The sequence below is a fragment of the Xiphophorus hellerii genome, chromosome 12, assembly GCF_003331165.1.
Source record: "Xiphophorus hellerii strain 12219 chromosome 12, Xiphophorus_hellerii-4.1, whole genome shotgun sequence".
NCBI classification, from domain to species: Eukaryota; Metazoa; Chordata; class Actinopteri; order Cyprinodontiformes; family Poeciliidae; genus Xiphophorus; species Xiphophorus hellerii.
In genome coordinates this window covers 8,802,689-8,811,160 of record NC_045683.1, presented here as the reverse complement: position 1 = coordinate 8,811,160, position 8,472 = coordinate 8,802,689, and the positions used below count along the sequence as shown (strand labels likewise).

Below are 8,472 nucleotides of genomic sequence, written 5' to 3'. Positions count from 1 at the left end.
ATATATATATATATATATATATATACTGTATATGCCCAGTCTTAACATAAGATATTCTACAAAGAAGAATCACCAAACATTTCAGTCTACCAACACTGGTAGAGACATACCCAAAAGGTTTTGCCATCGCAAGAACTGTGAACAGTTGTACAGAAAAATTGAGTGAAATACAAATACCACACTTTGCAGTTTTGTGTTGATCTATTAAGTCTTAATAAAATGCTTTGTATATTGTTTGTGTAAGTTTCAATATGACAACATGTAAAATGTTCAAGAGGCATGAATACTTTTGCAAGGCTTTTGTATGTTATTGGAGTAGCTTTGCATCCCATGTTTTGATGAATATAAAACCTAAAATGAATATTATAATTTTACTTAGAGTAGATTTTTTTTCTTCACTTGGTCACTCACTTTAAGCATTGAAAAATTGAAAAACAGATCATTTTAAAGTGCTTCTTAATAAAAAGCCCTAAAAAGCTTTTTTGTTGTTTCCATGATAAAGCAATAAAATCACAAAGCCACAGAAGAAATTTAGGCGTCTTCATTGCTTCAAGCTATGCAAATTGAAGTAGCAGAAGATTAGAAGAGGCTCTGCACTTTTTTCTCTTCCCTTCATTTTCTGGTGGTGAGATAGAGCTTTTGTGAAAACCCACTTAAAACAGTCACCAGCTGTGCTGAAATCTTGTCAATCAGCATGTTGTTTATGAAGTTCTGTTTAAATTTTCTGCTAAAACGGATACATAAGTTATTACCATAAATAGCAATGCACTTGCACTGTTGTTTTATTCCTGATGTTATGTTTTTGTTTTTGCTAATTGTCAGGGCAGCATTCAGCTATACTGGGATTAATTTTGTGCAATTCACATACTGCATTTTGTTAGAATAAAGTGAGAAAATGAATTTACATCATTATTTAATGATTTTTGGCATCACATGACTGTCAAACAAATTAATTGTACAAATTAGCATCATGTGGGAAAATAAAGTTTACTTAGGTTAACAAGCACATGTACCTACATGCATCTCTATATTGAGCTTCTACTTGGTACCCAGACAACAATTCTGAGGACATGTTAAAAAAAGAAAAGAAAAAAAGGGTATAAGACTGTATCATTGTGCCTCCAGTGTAAAAGCACTTTCAACATTTAGTATAATGAAAGTGCTATACAGGTTAGATCCATCTATCCATCCATTATCCTCTGCTAATCCAGGATCATGTCACAGAGGCAGCAGCCTAAACAGAAAGGCCCAGACTTCCCTTTCCCCAGCCATATGGAACAACTCCTCCAGGGGAGTCCTAAGGTGTTCCCAGCGGAGAAACACAGTCCGTCTAGCACAACCTGGGTACCAGATGCCAGAGCCACCTCAACTTGGTTATCTCCTGGATAACCAAGCTCCTCACCGGATCTCTAGGGGAGAATCCAGACACCCTGTGGAGGAAACTCATTTTGGCCGCTTGTATCAAAAAACCTCATATTCTTGTCCTCTTCTCTAATCTGTGGTGCTCACTTCTGACTTTAAGACAATGTAATTTCAATAAATCTGTTTGTTCTTATTAAAACAAAACATATTTCTCTTGATATCAAACCTCAAGAGAAGAGAAGTCTAGGACACTAAAGTAAAATCATTTTTAAAAAAAGCATTATTTCTATCACATTAGAGAGTTTTCATCTATTGAAATCCATTTGCTTTCCAGCCAACCTCTAGTCATCTGTTAATTATAAGTGTGAAGATGTGATCTTCATTGCTGTAATCTCATAATATCTATCATGCACCCACACAAATAGAAAATCAACAGCAGCCCCAGCAGTGACTAATGACTAACACCTACTTGTTTTCTCTGAAGTACACAGTTAGCCACTTCAGTTCAAGAGATATAGTGCACTTATGCACATTGCTTTGTTTGTACTGAAAATATATGACAGACCTGGGCACTGGGACTGTCAGAGGAGATACTTAGAACGGAAATGTTTAGTTTACTATATCATAGAAATCAATATATGTAAACACAAAAGAATATCGCTGCCAGGGTGAGGAAACATTGTGCTCAATATGGGTTAAATAGACTCAGAAACTGATGACTACATGAGACCTGGTGTTTTCTATACTGATTCTGTTTTATAAAAGTGATATGGAATGAGAAACGCTATGAGAAACGCTCTATACCATAAGAAGGAACCTTTAATCAGGTTTGAGTGTCTGCATAATGAGAAATCATGCATAAGTAGAAGCAGTCAGGGAAGATAGAACCTGTCGTTGTTTCTGAATTAAGAATGTATCATATTTACTCCCTTGAATTAAACAACAGTTTGTTCATTATTTAAGAACAAATCCAGGACATGCAAAGAGATTCAAATTCCTATTGAAGACTGAAATTATTAAAAAATCATGCATAGGTAATATAGAAATGTATATATGATGGTGTTTTGTTGATTATTGGCTTAATCTAGTACTTGATTGCATTTGTCATTTTATCAAACAAATACATAAACATTATGACACTTGTAAACTGAGATGGGTCATAGGACCTTCTTTCCTTCTCTCTCAATGCTTAGTTAAAGCAGAGAATCCATTTTTGTTATGCCAGTATTACTGGTGCCAACAACATAGCATGATCAATCAAATCAAAGTGTTTTTCGAACAGGCTGAGGTTGCCAGTATCTTATTCAGAGGAGCACATCCAATCGTGACATCACAGACACTTCACAACAAATTAGATGGGGGCAATTTCCATCTAATGATGTTTATCGCTTGATGTGGAAATGTGGGGACTTAATCACATTTCCTTCTTTTGGTGTGAAACTAAGTGTTTATCCTTGCACCAAGCCAACACATTTCTGTTTAGTGATATTTTGAGGACATCATGATTGGAAAGTTATCTACACAGGACATTGAGTCACTTCCTGACAACAAGGACAGTTCCTCAAACTACAAGGAAATTATTTTTCCCGTTAAACCAATTAGGGGATTTGACAAAAACACTTCCTTCATTATTCATCTTAAAGTGTGTCAGCCTTGTCAAATAGGAGTTGTTTCACCCTGATCTAAGTGTGGTTAAATAGAACACCTCTGTGAATGAGTAACATGTCAGAAACACAGATACTAGCTCCGGGTGCTGCTAGCCTGCTTCCGTTGGCTCCTGCCAAGAAATTAGTTCTATGAAGATGGCTTGCTGAGCTTTGGTAATTAAACTCCACATATCCACTGATCTCCTTCATCTCTTCCTGCATCCTTCCTATCTCCTCCCTCAACCCAGTCCTGATCCTAAGCAGGGATACTGAATAAGTAATGCAGGTTTCCGAAAGAGGGTGTGTTAATTGGCTTGGTTTTATGAGTGCAGAGTGCTCCTGCTGACCCTTTTTCCGAAGAGATAGCCGGTAGCCCTGGGCCAGAAGCCTGGAGAGAGACAAACTGGGAGCTGTTAGGCTCTGGACTGCAATGAGATAGTTGCCTGTATCTTTTCTATATTAAAAAATCATTTCACTCTCCTGAATGCAAAGTTTAAAAAGAATGAGCAGACACATGTAGAAAGCATGTCTGGTCAGTGATGGAAACTTCTTGAGAAATAGAAATAGATGTGTTTTTTTTCAGCATTTTGTTCATACATGTTTATGTTGTTTGGCTTATTCCAGTCAATTTTGAGTGGGTATTTTATTTTTGACAGAATTAATACTTGAATAGACCTCTGTTATTTTCAGGCATCATTAGACAGTGATGTTGCATTAATCTCTGTCTTGAGGACACTGGTGTCTTCATGACACCATTGTCTCATATGTCAGTGCTTTTGTGCAGCAAGGGGTTAACTCAACAGAATACACAATTAACTATCTCTGTCACACAATTAGATTTTTGCCTTGCACTTCAGTAGTGTGGGAAGATGAGAATGCATTGCTTTACAATACATTTAACGCTATAGCATACATAATTCTTCAGCATTTGTTGACATGTAAAGAAATATGCAGCATGCCCACCATAGTGTCCATGCACCACACCTACCATATCTGTGCAACTGATACAGAACAGGCACAACTGTTACTCAAATATTGAAGCAAATACCCATTAAATGTTGCAACATTGGGCAAAAGTGTTGTTCTTACTGATGGAGTTTCACGGCCATGAAATGACACATGTTTGAAACTTAAAGTGAAACTAATGGCATGACCTGCGTTTTCAAGAATTCATCTAATATTCATTAGACTTTTTAGGAGAAGGAGAAGTACTCTATGGAAAAAATCAATAAGACAGGTTATATGACCACTTGGAATCAAAAAGGTTTAATGGAATAGAGAACAGTCACACAACAGTAACTTTATGACAAAAGTAATGTACCCTGTCCTGCTGCAGTTAATCATTATTTCTGTGAATTCTACAGCCTTTGTCCTAATGCACATGCACTATTCACATCAGGAGTGCATTAAAAGCAAACAGAGATCTAAATATCCTACTCTGTCCTGTCCGGCTAAAGTCTTCTTTGTTGCTTGGTCTACATGGACTAATTTGTCAAAATAAATTGAGAATCTTAATTTTGCATTAATTTGGAATACTCTACTTATAATGGAATTTCTAAACAAAATACATGTCTATATGTAGAGATGAAAGGCTTGCATTTTTCTTAAAGCCTTCCAAGGGATATTAAATGCTCTGACGTCTACATTGGTGAATTAATTTCATGTTTTGAAAATGTGGCATGTCTTTTCTCGTTATTCATCACATGGAAAAGGTTGTGTTTTAGACCACTGAGCTGCAATCTTGATGGCCATGTCTTATCGTCTTTTGTAGGCTTAAAGACAAAAGATTTAGATTCTGTTCAAGATTGATTGTTTGCCTTCAAACACTTCCAGTTTCTCACGGTACAGCCTAATACTTTGAAAGATTTACCAGCAGAGATTCATTTAGATTTAAGGATGGACATGCCCTCAGTCTTTCAATCTGGGCCTATTGATGTGTGACACATGACACTGAAATTTGCTGATGCTATCATCTGATCATATCAATACACCTATGGAATGAAAACATTGTATTAGATGATTCCCCAATACAAACAAAAGGTGAATTATAATACTAATTTTAGATTAAATAAATGATTGTCTTATAAGGCTTTTCATAAAGTCATTTTGAATTTAATAGAAGTTAAATGGGTTGGTGGTATTTTATGTTATTAATGCAGACTGCAATTATTTTGTTAAATAGATCAAACCTGACAATACCTAATTACATTATGTATCACAAATAAAAAGAAAGGATCATCTAATCTGTTTCAACAGCACAATAAAAGCTTGGAACTTCCTCCAAACAATCAGTTTTATGTTTTTAGAAGGACATTTCCATTTAAAAGAAGACTTCTATGGAAACATGTCATTATTTTGCAATTATTACAAATATTTTTCATGGTCTTATCTAATGTTTGAAATCAAGGAAAAAGTCTGTAGAAATGAAAGTCATGTGAAGAGCTGCTGGCAGCAGAGACTGCCTCACTGAAGTGAGGAAAATTAACTAACTTCATTTAGGGTGTGTAATTGACTTTACCAGACAGAGTGAAGACATTAGACCCCTAAATAATCTGAAATGGGAATTACTAAGGGAAATAGAACCAAGAGTAGGGTGTCAGATAAAATTGAAAAACGCAGATTAATAATCTGGCCCAGAACAGACCAGGAATTTCAGACAGAGCAATATGGCTTCTTTGTTGAGGGCATGTCAGGACAAATTGCTCTGTTGTCCAGCTGTTACATTGTAGCACAAAGCCGACAACATGAAAGACATGTTTTTGATCACAATGCTGGCAGAGCAGCTTGTCTTGTGAATACAATGACCACAGTGCTGTATATGAAAAAAGAATAAATCTGTGTCTTTATGAATAAAAAAAAGTGACAATAAAAAAGCTCTAGACAAAAAATGTCACTGAACAGAGGACAGAATATTCTTGAGCTCAAAATGCTACCAATACAACATCACTGTTGATAAGATAATTATGTGTTCGTGTCAGTGTAAGCTTTGGTTACTGTTGCCAGAATTTACAAGAACATTTTTAGAACATTTGAGAGTTTACAAAGGTCGATTGACAGCACAGACCCGTTTATGTATTACCAAGCTTCTACAAAGTGCTTTAATGTGAATATTGATAATACTGAGGGCCAGGAGGAGATTCTCCTGCAATGGCACTCGCCTTTCAGAGTCTGACCCCTAACATACAAATTCAAATATTTACTAAATTAAAAAACTTGTTAACCTGACACATTTTGAACATGATTATGTAAACAATGTTTTTTTTTAAAAAAAACTTCTACATTCTAAATGAACTGAACCACAAGCTAATTTGAAAACATTAAAAGGTGGTCATAAAATTTACACAATTACAACACCATTCAAATGCACAAAAAACATGCAATAAGTCAGTTTTTTAACTGAATTAAGCTTTGTGAATATGCTTCAACAATATTCTAATTTATTGAGATACAACTATATTTTGAATTTTTAACTATACACTTCTTGGGTTAGTGTGAATGTCGAACTAGGCTGTGCTAACTGCTCAGCAGGTAAAAGACTTGTGTGACCAAACTTGTTCTCCAGAGTGAACTAAAGTTCACCACAACTCATAGTTATTAAAAATAATTACTCAATATGTTTTAACATCTTACTACTTTTAATTCACCCAACGGGGAAGATTCTGTGAACTCTGATCTGCTTGTTTTATGGTTTAAAATGACATTCTGTGAAGAATAATGAGGATCCTTCTTGATTCATCTAAAATAAAACTGAGTCACAACTGATTTACTTTTTTCCCAGAAGCATAAGGAAAACAAGAGTTTTTAAAGTGAAACCAGGGTCTAATTATGTCTGTTAAGATGGGAGAACTCTTTGTTCAGCATAAGCCTGCCAACTTCTTAAACTTTCCCCAAAATAAGAACTTTGTGTAAATTTAGCCCAAACCAATGGTATTTGTTAATTAAGCCCTCGTATATGGATAACATCCAAAGAAGATTTTAATTATTTAAAAAATGTTGTTTCATAAATCCAAGTTCTTAAAATAAAATGTTTTTAATTTCCTTTTTCTGCTTTGAAAAGCCTGAGGAAAAACAACTATATTTTTAGGCCTTAGGCAAGATACCAAAATGTTGATGGTCTTGTTATAATCATCCAGCGTACTTCACACGCTTGCTGTAAGAGGTGTGAAAAATCCTGGGCCCTCTGGGAACTGTTATACCTTTATACCTTTCTAATCTAATCTAAATATGAAAGTTTTCATCCCTGCCAACAGGTTTCTTACAAATATGAAGAAGGTAAACTCAAATATTACTCTCTATTGATAGAGGAAAAGTCCCAAAAAGCCAATTCTCCAAATGTAGACAGCTATTTAGGATTTGATTTTAAGTCATTTTAAAAAGTCATGTCATATATATATATATATATATATATATATATGTTCACACTACCCAGAATATGAGATCAAATCGACATAAGACAGATGCACAAAGCCTGTGGTCATCCAAGATTCACAATTTCTTTCCATCTTTCTGTCTTCTTGTTTTTCCTTCAGCTCTTTCATTTCTCAAGTCTCTCACTTGAGAAAACAAAAAGACAGGAAATCAAGGTCAGGCACCAGACCATGTGAAGCTATATAAGAATAAATGTACCAATTCTTGTCCTTTTTGACCCATTGACAGTTTCGAGGAATGTAACCTACTGTATATGGCCAAGTTATATATGAGTAGTGAAGATGTCCACTTCCTTTCCACTGTCCGTTTCCTCCCTATCCTTATGCATGAAACACAAAACACCACAAGAAGTGATGGGTAGGTAGGTGCTTAATTTACGAGACACAACCCAGTCCACATTGCCGGTATTTGAGTGGAGAGGAATCTAATTAAAAGTGGCAAATGGAAAGAAGAGAGAGTGAGTAAGAGAGGCAGAAAGTGAGTGAATCAGCATAATTACAGCTTAATGCAAACAACTCCACATTGTCTTTATTCCAATGAGTTAATGAGGTTACAGACTGAAAAAAAACAATTCCATCACAGCTATTGTCTACTGCTGGCCACCAAGGAAAATGAGCTGTCACCCGATCTTAATGGCAACAGGGTTTTCACCCAAGCCAGAATTAATATCTGACTCCCAGGCCTAATGAGCAAGGGCCTGGCTAACAGACTGAACATTTTGTACTGGAAGTTTGGAGGAAAAAAAAGGCAAAACAAAAAATAAGAAAAGAAAACACAAAATAGAAATGGCTGTTGCTTGGGAGTAAGCCTGGACTATACTTCAGAGGTACTGTTTTAGTTCAAAGAGTCTTATTGGGAGTGGTGTGGTGACAAATTCCAATAAAAGGTGTCATATAGTTTTTACAAGTTATCTATTGTAACAGCTATGTTCTGTTAGTTGTGGCTGAAAAAAAAGTTTTAGTCATAACCTGTAGGTTATGGTTAATTACATTGCTAATTTGTACCCTTATTTCATACATGTTGCATTTCTAGTATT

At 35.4% G+C, this 8,472-nt stretch overlaps 1 long non-coding RNA gene across 1 annotated transcript in view; it reads right to left on the bottom strand.

Moving 5' to 3' along the window:
• Positions 1–968: 968 nt before the first annotated feature.
• The window catches only part of LOC116730033 (uncharacterized), a 72,326-nt gene continuing 64,822 nt past the window's right edge, over positions 969–8,472 (bottom strand). Inside the window, exon 5 of the long non-coding RNA XR_004341241.1 lies at positions 969–4,009. This is a non-coding gene — a long non-coding RNA (uncharacterized LOC116730033). The remainder of the gene's footprint in view (positions 4,010–8,472) is intronic.